The following is a 15,741-nucleotide window of genomic DNA, read 5'->3' as shown; positions in this document are numbered from 1 at the left end:
TGCTTTATAAGGCCTCTTCTTAGGGTAAGCAGATGCTGCTGAATCTTTGTTGGTTAGTCAGTTCCTGAAAGTTAGCCAGTACTGTGTAGCTTTGTATTTGTTTGTTGCTTACTGCAAATAGGCCTGGGGATTTGGTATTACACTCTGCCAATCCAGACCTAGCAGTAAGACTGGAGTCAGTCGTTTAGCTTGCTGGGGTTCTGGTACTACTCTGTGAACTTAGCAAGTTTGCGGCTGTATTCTAAGACTTGCCTGTCTAATCCTGTCTCACTGTGCTAGGTGTCAGGGGTCAGTTTAGTGGCAGTAAGCTGAACCTGTGCACTGCAAGTGAGAATTAGGATTGTGGAGACTCTCCTTGTGTCTATCATTCCATCTCTGACCAAGGAGTTTACTGCCACACCCGTTGGTAACCCTTTAGGGTTTTGCTGTTGCCCTTAGCAACAGCATTTCGGGTTCTCTACGTATTAAAACACAACATCTTGCTTTTCTCATCTGAGCATTACTAATACAAGGGAGACACCCAGTTCCTTAGCCTCTGGGCTTCTCTGTTCACTTTGTGTGTATTTTGTTACCCTATCACCTTCTGTGTACGTTATGTCATATTCCCCAGTCTGTCTGTGAGTCCATTTGTTTTGCATAACAGTTCAAACACCAGTACATTCCTGCAGGCACTGGTGTGCATAACAGTAGAGTACCAGAGTGTGTATACACTGACTTCAGGATAGCTTCCTGCTTTCTATCCGCAGGTTCCTTTAGGGCGGCCGTATCCTGAGACGTATCCTGAGACCTTTTTAGATAAGCGTGTCAGCGCCTTGTCCACCCTAGGGGATGTTTCCCAACGTAACCTGTCCGTTGGCGAAAAAGGGTACGCCATCAGTAACCTCTTAGAAATCACTAATTTCTTATCAGGGGAACTCCACGCTTCTTCACACAATTCATTTAATTCATCAGATGGGGGAAAAGTCACTGGCTGCTTTTTCTCCCCAAACATATAAACCCTCTTGGTATTAACAGGGTTAATCTCAGAAATGTGTAATACATCTTTCATTGCAATAATCATGTATCGGATGGCCTTGGTCATTTTAGACTGTAAATGTGCCTCATCATCGTCGACACTTGAGTCGGACTCCGTGTCGACATCTGTGTCAACCATCTGAGATAGAGGGCGTTTATGAGCCCCTGACGGTTTCTGAGTCACCTGGGCAGGCGCGGGCTGAGACCCCGGCTGTCCCAAGGCTGCAGCGTCATCAAACCTTTTATGTAAGGAGCTTACATTGTCGTTTAAGACCTTCCACATATCCATCCAATCAGGTGTCGGCCCCGACGGGGGCGACACCACACTTATCTGCCCTTGCTCCGCCTCCACGTAACCCTCCTCATCAAACATGTCGACACAGCCGTACCGACACACCGCACACACACAGGGAATGCTCAGACTGAGGACAGGACCCCACAAAATCCTTTGGGGAGACAGAGAGAGAGTATGCCAGCACACACCACAGCGCTATATAACACAGGGATTTTCACTTATAATAAGTGATTACCCAATAGCTGCCTTATATGTTTTATTTGCGCCTAAATTTATGTGCCCCCCCTCTCTTTTTTACCCTTCTTGTACCTGGATACTGCAGGGGAGAGCCTGGGGAACTGCTTCCAGTGGAGCTGTGAAGAGAAAATGGCGCTGGTGTGCTGAGGAAGAAGGCCCCGCCCCCTCAGTGGCGGGCTTGTGTCCCGCTTTCTGTGTAAAAAAATGGCGGGGGTTTTTACATATATACAGTGCCAGACTGTATATATGTATTTTTATTGCCAAAAGGTACTTCAATTGCTGCCCAGGGCGCCCCCCCCCCCCAGCGCCCTGCACCCTACAGTGACCGGAGTGTGTAAGTGTGCTGGGAGCAATGGCGCACAGCTGCGGTGCTGTGCGCTACCTTAAATGAAGACAGGAGTCTTCTGCCGCCGATTTCGTCGTCTTCCAGCTTCTGTTCTTCTGGCTCTGCGAGGGGGACGGCGGCGCGGCTCCGGGAACGGACGATCGAGGACAGGTGCCTGTGTTCGAACCCTCTGGAGCTAATGGTGTCCAGTAGCCTAAGAAGCACAAGCTAGCTGCAAGCAGGTAGGTTTGCTTCTCTCCCCTTAGTCCCACGTAGCAGTGAGTCTGTTGCCAGCAGAAGTTCACTGAAAATAAAAAACCTAATAAATACTTTCTTTACTAGTAAGCTCAGGAGAGCCCACTAGGAGCACCCAGCTCTGGCCGGGCACAGATTCTAACTGAGATCTGGAGGAGGGGCATGGAGGGAGGAGCCAGTGCACACCAGATAGTACCTAATCTTTTCTTTAGAGTGCCCAGTCTCCTGCGGAGCCCGTCTATTCCCCATGGTCCTTACGGAGTTCCCAGCATCCACTAGGACGTCAGAGAAACAGAGACTGGCTGTTACCTTCTCCACATCTCTCCAATTAGACAAGCAGCTGTCTGCAGCTTGGAAGCATCCAGACAAGTAGTTCCAGATATCCAACCATTTTCTTTCCCTTTAACCTTTCCCGTCAGCTAGACAAATGGGAGACTCCTCCACCTGTGGATCTGTCAATCTGTCATATTTCAAAAAAGACAACACTACCTGTCCCAGGTGCCACAACCTTAAGGATGGGTCAGAGAGTAAATTGAAAATAACCCTAAAATCCATGTGCACAGCAGCGGGAGTTTTACTCATACCAGCCTTAGTCAGCTCTTGGATAAATAAAGCTTTTGAGAAATGGGTAGTATCGTTAGTTAAGGGCCTGTGGTCAAATTTCCCGCAAGCTGATCTGATCCCCCTAGCCAAGCACATCCGAGTTCAGCTATTTACCTGGGAGATGCCTCCAGGGATATTGGTCAAGTAGGTTAAAAAAAAATCTCAGCTTCAGCAGTCACAGCTCGCCGTGCTCTGCCGTCGGGCCTGGCAGGCCGATGCAGAATCTAAACTTGCTGTGGAGGCACTTCCGTTCACTGGGGATATCTTATTTGGTCAAGAACAGGACAAATGCATTTCTCTGGTCACAGGTGGCAAGTAACTTCTTGCCCTCAACCGCGACTACTCCGCATCGGTCCTACTCAGGACCAAATATGAGGAAAGGCCAAAGGTACCTCCGGGTATATTTACTAAAAATCGTATTTTTCTGAATGAGGTTAAAGTTCAAACTCGAATGACATCGAATTTACTAAGCTGTCGTATTCTGCATTTTCGTTTTTTCCGATGTAGATGTCATTCGTAATTTCGGCCAGTGTTTTACGGGAGTGAATAGTAAAACACTGCCGAAATTAATACAGTGAATCTCGGGCGGATCTGTGAGATCCGTGCAGGGCTTCATTGTGCACCTTTAAAAAAATATTAAAGTGTTTAAAATCTAGAAAAAAAATGCGTGGGGTCCCCCCTCCTAAGCAAAACCAGTCTCGGGCTCTTTGAGCCGGTCCTGGTAGAATATGGGGAAAAAATTGACAGGGATTCCCCCATATTTGATCAACCAGCACCGGGCTGGTGCCAGCACCTGGTCCTGGTGCCAAAAATACGGGGGACAAAAAGCGTAGGGGTCCCCCGTATTTTTAACACCAGCATCGGGCTCTACTAGACAGAGAGATAATGCCACAGCCAGGGGACACTTTTATATAGGTCCCTGCGGCCCTGGCATTAAATCACTAATTAGTCACCCCTGGCCGGGGTACCTTGGAGGAGTGGGGACCCCTTAAATCAAGGGGTCCCCCCCCTCCAGCCACCAAAGGGCCAGGGGTGAAGCCCGAGGCTGTCCCCCCATCCAAGGGCGGCGGATGGGGGGCTGATAGACAAGTGTAAAAAATAAGATTTTACTCACCGGTAAATCTATTTCTCGTAGTCCGTAGTGGATGCTGGGACTCCGTAAGGACCATGGGGAATAGCGGCTCCACAGGAGACTGGGCACAACTAAAGAAAGCTTTAGGACTACCTGGTGTGCACTGGCTCCTCCCACTATGACCCTCCTCCAGACCTCAGTTAGGATACTGTGCCCGGAAGAGCTGACACAATAAGGAAGGATTTTGAATCCCGGGTAAGACTCATACCAGCCACACCAATCACACCGTATAACTCGTGATACTATACCCAGTTAACAGTATGAAATATAACTGAGCCTCTCAACAGATGGCTCAACAATAACCCTTTAGTTAGGCAATAACTATATACAAGTATTGCAGACAATCCGCACTTGGGATGGGCGCCCAGCATCCACTACGGACTACGAGAAATAGATTTACCGGTGAGTAAAATCTTATTTTCTCTGACGTCCTAAGTGGATGCTGGGACTCCGTAAGGACCATGGGGATTATACCAAAGCTCCCAAACGGGCGGGAGAGTGCGGATGACTCTGCAGCACCGAATGAGCAAACTCTAGGTCCTCCTCAGCCAGGGTATCAAACTTGTAGACTCTTGCAAAAGTGTTTGAACCCGACCAAGTAACAGCTCGGCAAAGTTGTAAAGCCGAGACCCCTCGGGCAGCCGCCCAAGAAGAGCCCACTTTCCTCGTGGAATGGGCTTTTACAGATTTAGGGTGCGGCAGTCCAGCCGCAGAATGTGCAAGTTGAATCGTGCTACAGATCCAGCGAGCAATAGTCTGCTTAGAAGCAGGAGCACCCAGCTTGTTGGGTGCATACAGGATAAATAGCGAGTCAGTTTTCCTGACTCTAGCCGTCCTGGAAACATATATTTTTCATGGCCCTGACTACGTCCAGTAACTTGGAATCCTCCAAGTCCCAAGTAGCCGCAGGCACCACAATAGGTTGGTTCACATGAAAAACTGATACCACCTTAGGAAGGAATTGGGAACGAGTCCTCAATTCCGCCCTATCCATATAAAAAAATCAGATAAGGGCTTTTGCATGATAAAGCCGCCAATTCTGATACACGCCTGGCCGACGCCAAGGCCAACAGCATGACCACTTTCCACGCGAGGTATTTTAGCTCCACGGATTTAAGTGGCTCAACCCAATGCGACTTCAGGAAATCCAACACCACGTTGAGATCCCACGGTGCCACTGGAGGCACAAACGGGGGCTGACTATGCAGCACTCCCTTAACAAAAGTCTGAACTTCAGTCAGTGAAGCCAGTTCTATTTTGGAAGAAAATCGATAGCGCCGAAATCTGGACCTTAATGGAACCCAATTTTAGGCCCATAGTCACCCCTGACTGTAGGAAGTGCAGAATCGACCTAGCTGAAATTCCTCCGTTGGGGCCTTCCTGGCCTCACAGCACGCAACATATTTCCGCCATATGCAGTGATAATGGTTTGCGCTCACTTCTTTCCTAGCTTTAATTAGCGTAGGGATAACTTCCTCCGGAATGCCCTTTTCCTTCAGGATCCGGCGTTCAACCGCCATGCCGTCAAACGCAGCCGCGGTACGTCTTGGAACAGACAGGCCCCCTGCTACAGCAGGTCCTGTCTGAGCGGCAGAGGCCATGGGTCCTCTGAGATCATTTCTTGGAGTTCTGGGTACCAAGCTCTTCTTGGCCAATCCGGAACAATGAGTATAGTTCTTACTCCTCTCCTTCTTATTATTCTCATTACCCTGGGTATGAGAGGCAGAGAAGGGAACACATACACCGACTGGTACACCCACGGTGTTACCAGAGCGTCCATAGCTATCGCCTGAGGGTCCCTTGACCTGGCGCAATATCTTTTTAGCTTTTTGTTGAGGCGGGACGCCATCATGTCCACCTGTGGCCTTTCCCAACGGTGTACAATCATTTGGAAGACTTCTGGATGAAGTTCCCACTCTCCCGGGTGGAGGTCGTGTCTGCTGAGAAAGTCTGCTTCCCAGTTGTCCACTCCGGGAATGAACACTGCTGACAGTGCTAACACATGATTTTCCGCCCATCGGAGAATCCTTGTGGCTTCTGCCATCGCCATCCTGCTTCTTGTGCCGCCCTGTCGGTTTACATGAGCGACCGCCGTGATGTTGTCTGACTGGATCAGCACCGGCCGGTGTTGAAGCAGGGGTCTAGCCTGACTTAGGGCATTGTAAATGGCCCTTAGTTCCAGAATATTTATGTGTAGGGAAGTCTCCTGACTTGTCCATAGTCCTTGGAAGTTTCTTCCCTGTGTGACTGCCCCCCAGCCTCGAAGGCTGGCATCCGTGGTCACCAGGACCCAGTCCTGTATGCCGAATCTGCGGCCCTCTAGAAGATGAGCACTCTGCAGCCACCACAACAGCGACACCCTGGCCCTTGGAGACAGGGTTATCCGCCGATGCATCTGAAGATGCGACCCGGACCACTTGTCCAACAGATCCCACTGGAAGATCCTTGCATGGAACCTGCCGAATGGAATTTCTTCGTAAGAAGCTACCATCTTTCCCAGGGCTCGCGTGCATTGATGCACCGACACCTGTATTTGTATTAGGAGGTATCTGTCTAGAGACGACAACTCCTTGGACTTCTCCTCCGGTAGGAAACCCTTTTTTCTTGTTCTGTGTCCAGAACCATACCCAGGAACAGTAGACGCGTCGTAGGAACCAGCTGCGACTTTGGAATATTCAGAATCCAGCCGTGCTGTTGTAGCACTTCCCGAGATAGTGCTACTCCGACGAACAACTGCTCCATGGACCTCGTCTTTATAAAGAGATCGTCCAAGTACGGGAGAATTATTTCGGCCATTACCTTGGTAAATACCCTCGGTGCCGGGGACAGACCAACGGCAACGTCTGGAATTGGTAATGACAATCCTGTACCACAATTTTGAGGTACTCCTGGTGAGGAGGGTAAATAGGGACATGCAGGTAAGCATCCTTGATGTCCAGTGATACCATGAAATTCTCCAGGCTTGCAATAATCGCCCTGAGCGATTCCATTTTGAACTTGAACCTTCGTATATAAGTGTTCAAGGATTTCAATTTTAGAATGGGTCTCACCGAACCGTCTGGTTTCGGTACCACAAACATTTTGGAATAGTAACCCCGGCCTTGTTGAAGGAGGGGTACCTTGATTTCACCTGCTGGAAGTACAGCTTGTGAATTGCCGCCAGTACTACCTCCCTTTCTCCGAGGGCAGCAGGCAAGGCTGATGTGAGGTAACGGCGAGGGGGAGTCGCCTCGAACTCCAGCTTGTATCCCTGTGATACTACTTGCAGAACCTAGGGATCCACCTGTGGGCAAGCCCACTAGTCCCTGAAGTTCCCGAGACGCGCCCCCACCGCACCTGTCTCCACCTGTGGAGCCCCAGCGTCATGCGGTGGACTCAGAGGAAGCGGGGGAAGATTTTTGATCCTGGGAACTGGCTGTCTGGTGCAGCTTTTTCCTTCTTCCCTTGTCTCTGTGCAGAAAGGAAGCGCCTTTGACCCGCTTGCTTTTCTGAAGCCGAAAGGACTGTACCTGAAAATACGGTGCTTTCTTAGGCTGTGAGGAAACCTGAGGTAAAAAATTTTCTTCCCACCTGTTGCTGTGGATACGAGGTCCCAGAGACCATCCCCAAACAATTCCACACCCTTATAAGGCAGAATCTCCATGTGCCTTTTAAAGTCAGCATCACCTGTCCACTGCCGGGTCTCTAATACCCTCCTGGCAGAATGGACATTGCCTTAATTCTGGATGCCAGCCAGCAAATATCCCTCTGTGCATCCCTCATATATAAGACGACGTCTTTAATATGCTCTATGTTAGCAAAATATTATCTCTGTCTAGGGTATTAATATTGACAGGGTATCAGACCACGCTGCAGCAGCACTATTCATGCTGAGGCAATTGCAGGTCTCAGTATAGTACCTGAGTGTGTATATATAGACTTCAGGATAGCCTCCTGCTTTTTATCAGCAGGCTCCTTCAAAGTGGCCGTATCCTAAGACGGCAGTGCCACCTTTTTTGACAAACGTGTGAGCGCCTTATTCACCCTAGGGGATATCTCCCAACGTGACCTATCCTCTGGCGGGAAAGGGTACGCCATCAGTAACTTTTTAGAAATTACCAGTTTCTTATCGGGGGAACCCACGCTTCTTTACACACTTCATTCACTCATCTGATGGGGGAACAAAACACTGGCTGCTTTTTCTCCCCAAACATAAAACCCCTTTTATGTGGTACTTGGGTTCATGTCAGAAATGTGTAACACATTTTTCATTGCCGAGATCATGCAACGGATGTTCCTAGTGGATTGTGTATATGTCTCAATCTCGTCGACACTGGAGTCAGACTCCGTGTCGACATCTGTGTCTGCCATCTGAGGTAACGGGCGTTTTTTGAGCCCCTGATGGCCTTTGAGACGCCTGGGCAGGCGCGGGCTGAGAAGCCGGCTGTCCCACAGCTGTTACGTCATCCAGCCTTTTATGTAAGGAGTTGACATTGTCGGTTAATACCTTCCACCTATCCATCCACTCTGATGTCGGCCCCACAGGGGGCGACATCCCATTTATCGGCCTCTGCTCCGCCTCCACGTAACCTTCCTCATCCAACATGTCGACACAGCCGTACCGACACACCGCACACACACAGGGAATGCTCTGACTGAGGACAGGACCCCACAAAGTCCTTTGGGGAGACAGAGAGAGAGTATGCCAGCACACACCAGAGCGCTATATAATGCAGGGATTAAAACTATAACTGAGTGATTTTTCCCCCAATAGCTGCTTGTATACACATATTGCGCCTAAATTTAGTGTCCCCCCTCTCTTTTTAACCCTTTGAGCCTGAAAACTACAGGGGAGAGCCTGGGGTGCTGTCTTCCAGCTGCACTGTGAAGAAAAAATGGCGCCAGTGTGCTGAGGGAGATAGCCCCGCCCCTTATTCGGCAGACTTTTCTCCCGCTTTTTTCATGGATTCTGGCAGGGGTATTTATCACATATATAGCCTCTGGGACTATATATTGTGATTTTTTTGCCAGCCAAGGTATTCATATTGCTGCTCAGGGCGTCCCCCCCCCCAGCGCCCTGCACCCATCAGTGACCGGAGTGTGAGGTGTGCATGAGGAGCAATGGCGCACAGCTGCAGTGCTGTGCGCTACCTTGTTGAAGACCGAAGTCTTCTGCCGCCGATTTCCAGGACCATCTTCATGCTTCTGGCTCTGTAAGGGGGACGGCGGCGCGGCTCCGGGACCGAACGATCGAGGTCGGGTCCTGTGTTCGATCCCTCTGGAGCTAATGGTGTCCAGTAGCCTAAGAAGCCCAAACTATCTCCAGTCACGTAGGTTCGCTTCTTCTCCCCTTAGTCCCTCGTAGCAGTGAGTCTGTTGCCAGCAGATCTCACTGAAAATAAAAAACCTAAAATATACTTTCTTTTCTAGGAGCTCAGGAGAGCCCCTAGTGTGCATCCAGCTCAGCCGGGCACAAGATTCTAACTGAGGTCTGGAGGAGGGTCATAGTGGGAGGAGCCAGTGCACACCAGGTAGTCCTAAAGCTTTCTTTAGTTGTGCCCAGTCTCCTGCAGAGCCGCTATTCCCCATGGTCCTTACGGAGTCCCAGCATCCACTTAGGACGTCAGAGAAATAAGAATATTGTTTTTTGTAGCAGTACTACAAGTCCCAGCAAGCCTCCCCCGCAAGCTGGTACTTCGCGGTCATCAATTGAGGTTACTCGCGGTCAACCGCTGACCGCAAAGTTCCCACCATTGGATACAATGGAGCGCCTATGCGCTACATTGTATCTCTGCCGTGCGCAGCCTGACTGACAGCTCAGGAGCGCACAGCCAATCAGGAGGGTGCCACGACGTGGCGCTCCCTGATTGGCTGATGGGACCCTCTTTGACAGGAGTCACGGGGGGTCCTGGCAGTCGGGGAAAGGGGTCCCATGTGTAAATATGGGGCCCCTTTCAGTGCGTGGTTCGGGTTTTTCGGTTTGTTTTTTTGCCAAGTACGTGGATTACAAGTAGAAGAGGACCAATCTACACTGGATTGTGTGAGTATAATTTTATTCACAGGTACCCTGTGGATTCTACATGGAGAAGTGGACCGTATGTAATAAAGTTTTACTATCACGGTGTGTGTGTTCTGTGTTTTGTTGGGTATTTTTTTTATAGTAGTACTACAGGTACCAGCGGGCCCATTTTTCCACTGCATGCTGGTACTTGTGGTTCTCCAAGTACCAGCTTGCGGGGAGGCTTGCTGGGACTTGTGGTACTGCTACAAAAAAACAATATTCTTATTTTTACACTTGGCTATCAGCCTCCCATCCGCCGCCCTTGGATGGGGGGACAGCCTCGGGCTTCACCCCTGGCCCTTGGGTGGCTGGAGGGGGGGACCCCTTGATTTAAGGGGTCCCCACTCCTCCAGGGTACGCCGGCCAGGGGTGACTAGTTAGTGATTTAATGCCAGGGCCGCAGGGACCTATATAAAAGTGTCCCCCGGCTGTGGCATTATCTCTCTGACTAGTGGAGCCCGATGCTGGTGTTAAAAATACGGGGGACCCCTACGCTTTTTGTCCCCCGTATTTTTGGCACCAGGACCAGGCGCAGACCCCGATGCTGGTTGTTCAAATATGGGGGAACCCCTGTCAATTTTTTCCCCATATTTTTTCAACCAGGACCGTCTCAAAGAGCCCGAGGCTGGTTTTGCTTAGGAGGGGGGACCCCACGCAATTCTTTTTTCTGATCTTTAACACTTTCACACCCCTTCCCACTGCTAAACATGCACGGATCTCCCTGATCTGTGCATGCCTATCAGAACACGGTAAAAAAAAGCAGGTCTATTTTAAAACTGCTTTTTTTTACGATTTGTATTTTTTCATGGCAGTGTTTGGCTATTGCCGGCAGTGTTTGTGAAATAGAATTTTTAGTAAATTACTGAGTTGTATGAAATAACAGGCGTATTTGACCGATGGTGTATTCATTCGTATTTTTTTTCTTTGACTTCCAAAAAAATCCGAATGCCCTCATCACTGCCGAAATTTTAGTTTAGTAAATTCCCGAGATGACACTTTGAAGAAAAAACACCAAATCGGTCAAAATCGAGACCTTAGTAAACATACCCCCTCGTCTGCAGTTAGAGAAGGAAAGATTGGGGGTCAACAACCCGGTCATTCCCGTCATCCGGACCCTTAGCCTGCGACAAACTGGTGGCATGACGAGCTTCTGTTCCAGCTGGGGGCTCCCACAGTGTGTGCTCGTCTGTTTCAGTTCAAGGAGGTTTGGACCCAGACATGTTCCGATGTTTGGCTTCGCAATCCTGTATCCCATGGATACAAGATAGAGTTTGTTTCACCTTCCCCAGTGAATTTTTTCAATCACAGGTCTAGCAGCCGTGAGGCAGAAGCAAAAGGTGTTGCAAGCTTCTGTATTGATCCCAGTCCCAGTGCATCAATGCACTAAAAGCTTCTACTCAAATCTGTTTGTAGTTCCGAAGCTGGATGGTTCAGTCCGGCCTATTTTAAATCTCAAATTGTTGCATCTTAAATCAATGTGTCAACGGTTCATTATGGAATCCCTCCATTCAGGTCTGTAGGCTGCGGAATTCCTGGACATCAAGAATGCTTACCTTACCTGCACATTCCAATCTTGGTAGCCTCCTTTTGTGCCACCTACGGCTCTTTTGTATCTCAACATAGCGTCGACCTTACTCCAATCGACTGTGTTTGAGCCTTTGGGGGAGGCGGACCTCAAGTACCTGTCCTGGGATATGGTCCTCCTGCTGGTTTCAGCTTCACCTCGGAGGGTGCCAGAGCTTGGGGTGTTATCCTGTACTTCCCCATATCTTATCTTCCATGACGATCGGGCAGAGCTTTGCATGAAGCCAGCTTTCTTGCCAAAGATGTTCTCTGCAATCCACAGCCTATCGTGTTGCCTATATTGTCAGATGAACATGCATCTTCACACTCATTGGATGTAGTTCAGGATCTCCGCACCTATGCTGCCTGAAAATCAGCATTGCGCAAATCAGATGCCTTATTTGTGCTCTACTATACTACAAGGCATGGTTGGCCTGCTTCGAAGCAGACATTGGCCAGATGGATCTATCTGGCTTACATCGCCAGTGCTCGGCCTCTGCTTGTTTCCATCTCTGCGCACTCTACTCATAAGTGGGAACTTCTTGGACTGCATGCAGAGGTGCTTCTGCATCGTAGGTCTGCCGTGCGGCCACTTGGTCCATGGTACACCCTCGTTTTGCCACCTTTGTGGCTTTGGATTCAGGATTTACCCGCAGAGTTTTGCAGGTTTTTCAACACTCTACCACCTGGTATGGAAGCTTCGGGACTAGCTTCAGTGTCTCCTAGTGGATGAAGGAGAAAACTGGATTTTGGTACTTACCGGTAGATCCTTTTCTCCAATTTCATAGGGGACACTGGATGCCCTGCCATTGTTTGGTTGCTTTTGGTTGTGTGACTGCATGTTGTTGTCTGCAGTGTGTTGTTTCTTTTATAACTTTTTGGTTCTTAAACCATCTTCCTATTGGCTCCTCCTTTTATGTTTTTTGTCTTCTTCTGTGTCTTGCTCTCCATCTCCTTGGGCTCTGTTTACTAAACTGGTGCTGATGGGGCATAAAAGGGGAAGGGTCCAGTTACACTTCTAAATAAATGTAAAGTGCCAGGCTCTACTCATCTATTCTTAGTATACTAGCTCCAGTGTCCCCTATGGAGCGGAGAAATTGATTTATTGGTAAGTACCAAAATCCTGTTTTTTACACTGCAATTTAGATTTCAGTTTGAACACACCCCACCCAAATCTAAATCTCCCTGCACATGTTACATCTGGTCCACCTGTAGTATAACATGGTTTTGCCCAGTTGCTTGCTTTTTTTGCTTTACTTGCAAATATAAATACTGCCCTAAGTTCCTTAGTCGCTTCTACAAAGCAGCTATCCCATTCACATGGCTCAGTCCTCTAGATAGCAACATGTTAGCCTCTTAAAAAAATTTTTTTAAGCATGCTAATAAAAATAAGAATTTACTTACCGATAATTCTATTTCTCATAGTCCGTAGTGGATGCTGGGGACTCCGTAAGGACCATGGGGAATAGCGGCTCCGCAGGAGACTGGGCACATCTAAAGAAAACTTTAGGACTATCTGGTGTGCACTGGCTCCTCCCCCTATGACCCTCCTCCAAGCCTCAGTTAGGATACTGTGCCCGGACGAGCGTACACAATAAGGAAGGATTTTGAATCCCGGGTAAGACTCATACCAGCCACACCAATCACACCGTATAACCTGTGATCTGAACCCAGTTAACAGCATGATAACAGAGGAGCCTCTGAAAGATGGCTCACAACAATAATAACCCGATTTTTGTAACAATAACTATGTACAAGTATTGCAGACAATCCGCACTTGGGATGGGCGCCCAGCATCCACTACGGACTATGAGAAATAGAATTATCGGTAAGTAAATTCTTATTTTCTCTAACGTCCTAAGTGGATGCTGGGGACTCCGTAAGGACCATGAGGATTATACCAAAGCTCCCAAATGGGCGGGAGAGTGCGGATGACTCTGCAGCACCAAATGAGAGAACTCCAGGTCCTCCTCAGCCAGGATATCAATTTTGTAGAGTTTTACAACCGTATTTGCTCCTGACCAAGTAGCTGCTCGGCAAAGTTGTAAAGCCGAGACCCCTCGGGCAGCCGCCCAAGATGAGCCCACCTTCCTTGTGGAGTGGGCATTTACAGATTTTTGGCTGTGGCAGGCCTGCCACAGAATGTGCAAGCTGAATTGTACTATAAATCCAACGAGCAATAGTCTGCTTAGAAGCAGGAGCACCCAGCTTGTTGGGTGCATACAGGATAAACAGCGAGTCAGATTTCCTGACTCCAGCCCTCCTGGAAACATATATTTTCAGGGCCCTGACAACGTCTAGCAACTTGGAGTCCTCCAAGTCCCTAGTAGCCGCAAGCACCACAAATAGGTTGGTTCAGGTGAAACGCTGAAACCACCTTAGGGAGAAACTGAGGACGAGTCCTCAATTCCGCCCTGTCCGAATGGAACATCAGATAAGGGCTTTTTCAGGATAAAGCCGCCAATTCTGACACGCGCCTGGCCCAGGCCAGGGCCAACAGCATGACCACTTTCCATGTGAGATATTTTAACTCCACAGATTTAAGTGGTTCAAACCAATGTGACTTTTGGAACCCAAAACTACATTGAGATCCCAAAGTGCCACTGGAGGCACAAAAGGAGGCTGTATATGCAGTACCCCTTTTACAAACGTCTGAACTTCAGGGACTGAAGCTAGTTCTTTTTGGAAGAAAATTGACAGGGCCGAAATTTGAACCTTAATGGACCCCAATTTCAGGCCCATAGACACTCCTGTTTGCAGGAAATGTAGGAATCGACCCAGTTGAATTTCCACCGTCGGGCCTTACTGGCCTCGCACCACGCAACATATTTTCGCCAATTGCGGTGATAATGTTTTTGCGGTTACATCCTTCCTGGCTTTGATCAGGATAGGGATGACTTCATCCGGAATGCCTTTTTTCCTTCAGGATCCGGCGTTCAACCGCCATGCCGTCAAACGCAGCCGCGGTAAGTCTTGGAACAGACAGGGTCCTTGCTGGAGCAGGTCCCTTCTTAGAGGTAGAGGCCACGGATCCTCCGTGAGCATCTCTTGAAGTTCCGGTTACCAAGTCCTTCTTGGCCAATCCGGAGCCACGAATATAGTGCTTACTCCTCTCCATCTTATCAATCTCAGTACCTTGGGTATGAGAGGCAGAGGAGGGAACACATACCCTGACTGGTACACCCACGGTGTTACCAGATCGTCTACAGCTATTGCCTGAGGGTCCCTGGACCTGGCGCAATACCTGTCGAGTTTTTCCCAACGGTTTATAATCATGTGGAAGACTTCTGGGTGAAGTCCCCACTCTCCCGGGTGGAGGTCGTGCTGAGGAAGTCTGCTTCCCAGTTGTCCACTCCCGGAATGAATACTGCTGACAGTGCTATCACATGATTTTCCGCCCAGCGAAGAATCCTTGCAGCTTCTGCCATTGCCATCCTGCTTCTTGTGCCACCCTGTCTGTTTACGTGGGTGACTGCCGTGATGTTGTCCGACTGGATAAACACCGGCTGACCTTGAAGCAGAGGTCTTGCTAAGCTTAGAGCATTGTAAATGTCCCTTAGCTTCAGGATATTTATGTGAAGTGATGTCTCCAGGCTTGACCATAAGTCCTGGATATTCCTTCCCTGTGTGACTGCTCCCCAGCCTCGCAGGCTGGCATCCGTGGTTACCAGGACCCAGTCCTGAATGCCGAATCTGCGGCCCTCTAGAAGATGAGCACTCTGCAACCACCACAGGAGGGACCCCTTGTCCTTGGTGACAGGGTTATCCTCTGATGCATCTGAAGATGCGACCCGGACCATTTGTCCAGCAGGTCCCACTGGAAAGTTCTTGCGTGGAATCTGCCGAATGGGATTGCTTCGTAGGAAGCCACCATTTTACCCAGAACCCTTGTGCATTGATGCACTGAGACTTGGCTCGGTTTTAGGAGGTTCCTGACTAGCTCGGATAACTCCCTGGCTTTCTCCTCCGGGAGAAACACCTTTTTCTGGACTGTGTCCAGGATCATCCCTAGGAACAGAAGACAAGTCGTCGGAACCAGCTGCGATTTTGGAATATTGAGAATCCAACCGTGCTGCAGCAACACTACCTGAGATAGTGCTACACCGACCTCCAACTGTTCCCTGGATCTTACCCTTATCAGGGAATTGTCCAAGTAAGGGATAACTAAAATTCCCTTCCTTTTAAGGAATATCATCATTTCGGCCATTACCTTGGTAAAGACCCGGGGTGCCGTGGACCATTCATACGGCAGCGTCTGAACTGATAGTGACAGTTCT

The 15,741-nt window shown here is 49.1% G+C and overlaps 1 long non-coding RNA gene across 1 annotated transcript in view; it reads right to left on the bottom strand.

Moving 5' to 3' along the window:
- The window catches only part of LOC134947528 (uncharacterized), a 158,206-nt gene extending 145,768 nt beyond the window's left edge, over nt 1–12,438 (bottom strand). Inside the window, exon 1 of the long non-coding RNA XR_010182599.1 lies at nt 12,225–12,438. This is a non-coding gene — a long non-coding RNA (uncharacterized LOC134947528). The remainder of the gene's footprint in view (nt 1–12,224) is intronic.
- Between the last annotated feature and the right edge of the window lie 3,303 nt (nt 12,439–15,741).

This window comes from Pseudophryne corroboree, chromosome 8 (assembly GCF_028390025.1).
Source record: "Pseudophryne corroboree isolate aPseCor3 chromosome 8, aPseCor3.hap2, whole genome shotgun sequence".
NCBI classification, from domain to species: Eukaryota; Metazoa; Chordata; class Amphibia; order Anura; family Myobatrachidae; genus Pseudophryne; species Pseudophryne corroboree.
This window is presented reverse-complemented; position numbering and strand designations above follow the sequence as displayed.